Source organism: Carlito syrichta, unplaced genomic scaffold (genome assembly GCF_000164805.1).
Source record: "Carlito syrichta isolate Samal-C Ts95f unplaced genomic scaffold, Tarsius_syrichta-2.0.1 Scaffold306734, whole genome shotgun sequence".
Taxonomy (NCBI): domain Eukaryota; kingdom Metazoa; phylum Chordata; class Mammalia; order Primates; family Tarsiidae; genus Carlito; species Carlito syrichta.
Genome location: NW_007250830.1, coordinates 153,433 through 155,392, shown reverse-complemented (window position 1 = coordinate 155,392; position 1,960 = coordinate 153,433). Strand labels below are relative to the sequence as shown.

General features: G+C 45.7%; 1 protein-coding gene across 1 annotated transcript in view; it reads left to right on the top strand.

Moving 5' to 3' along the window:
- The first annotated feature begins 281 nt into the window (after positions 1-281).
- Positions 282-1,960, top strand: part of AARS (alanyl-tRNA synthetase) — a 29,281-nt gene continuing 27,602 nt past the window's right edge. The window contains exon 1 of the mRNA XM_021715147.1: positions 282-378. The gene's annotated coding sequence lies outside the window, so the exon portion shown is untranslated. The remainder of the gene's footprint in view (positions 379-1,960) is intronic.

Here is a 1,960-nt window from a genome sequence, read left to right as displayed (position 1 = left end):
TAATAATATCAACTACAATATTAGGGTTTTGCCCACAGAAACCAAAATGTCGAGCTCCACACGCTCGAGGCCAACCCTATCACGTGACACATCCAATTCCCATCTTTCCTCACCATTGCATCAGCCAATTTAGAACTGCCTTACAAATGAGCTGATTTGTTCTCAGTTTGATTGGCATGTTTACTGACCAATAATATATCGTGATGCTAAGCGTGAGCGGGGCACTTCCATCGGCGCGCGCTGATTGGGCGAGACCAGGCAGGTTGCGGCCGTTTGTGGCCTGGGGCTGGTGCAGCTACGCGTCTGCCGGAGCAGGTAACCTCTGGCTCCTCGGGGGGCGTTCTGAGGGAAGGGTTAGGGACGTCGACCCTAAGAGAGGCCGGCGACCCGGGGGTGCTCTGCGGCGCTATCAGAGCGGCTGGGCTCGGGCTCTGGGGCCAAAGTTCGGCACCGCAGTGGGACACTGGGCCAATTCCCGCGTGGTCTCCAGTACCCGGGTCTTGGAGTAGGAGCTGGACAGTGGCCTTTTGTCAGCCGTGTGGCCACTGGGAGGGGAACGGCCTCGGGTGGACCTGCTGAAGACCGAGACCTTGAGAGAGTCACGGTTGCCATCGTGTCCCCCCCTTAAAGTTCCTTGATTATTATTTTTATTTTTATCTCCTTTGGTTTTAATCTGCGAGAGGTGGGGAGGGGCAGGAGAGAAGGGTAGTTCACATGGGTGGCGTTCCGCTGTGAGCCGTTTCCCTAATTTTTAAAAATTAACTAAATACCTGATAGCAGTCCAGGGCCACCTTGACCATCATGTTCAGCTATGACTCTTTCAGTCTGCTTTGCCGGGTGTGCTTTGATGTATATGAGTTAATTCAGAGCGCGCTGTAAAAGATTAATATACCAAATCATGAAATATGTATTTATCAACCCCTGTGCTAGATGCTGAGGATATACCTGTAATGGTGAGCTCCGTACAGTCAAGATTCCATCTGGGATGCAGGTTACAGCCTGATGGGGAGATGGACTTTAAACGAGCCATCAAATGCATGTGGAGATTATGAAAGGAGACACTTTATGGGACAGTACAAATGGGAAGCCTGATCAGTAAGGGAAAGTCTTCTTTGGAATTGAGATAACAAAAATGACAAATTGACTAGGAAAAGGGAAAGGAGAAGGGTAGGGCAGACAGTTCACCTGGTACCTGAAGAGCATGTTAAAGGTCCTGTTTCAGAAGCCACAATGGGATTTAAGGTACCCAAGACCTTTCCAGCTCGTGCTAGGAGGTGGAATCTGAGGTCCTGCCTTTGGGCTATCTCTGCAATATTCCATACAGCCTGCCAGTATATTTTAATTGAGTAAATGAATGAGTGGTGGTGGGGACACAGCTTTTAATAGTCTCAGCCTCACAAAGGTTCATAGTTGATAAATGAGTATTTCATCCAGTACTGTATTTATTTCTGTATATGCTGGTCTCACCATGAAGGACATAGTCTCATTCATCTTGATTCCCTGCACACAGTATGCATTAAATATATTGAATGAGTAAGCAAAAATGAGAAATTCATGTCTTTTGGAATGTAACTGCTTATTTACCCTAGGTAGCCCATTAATAGAAGAGGAGCAATGAACCCTTTGAAACAGCAATGATGTTGCTGCAAATCAGAATTACTGCTATAATTCATTTTACCACCATTGTTAAGATGTATTGAGAGCCATTAGGAGGAGGGATGAGGAAGAATGTGGTGTGATGGTTTCTAAAAGCCTGAGCCTTGTTCTTAGCATGGATGGCAAATACTCTACTGTGGGGATTTTAGTCATCTCTTTGGCTCTTCACCATATTTTTGCCCAAAGGGCTTTTGTTTAAGCGATGAATTGATTGAGTTGTGAATAAACAATTGAAATTGTGATTAAACATAAAGTCAGGATCTCTTGTTCACCATGTACATCTTTTTTTCTTTCTTTCTTTTTT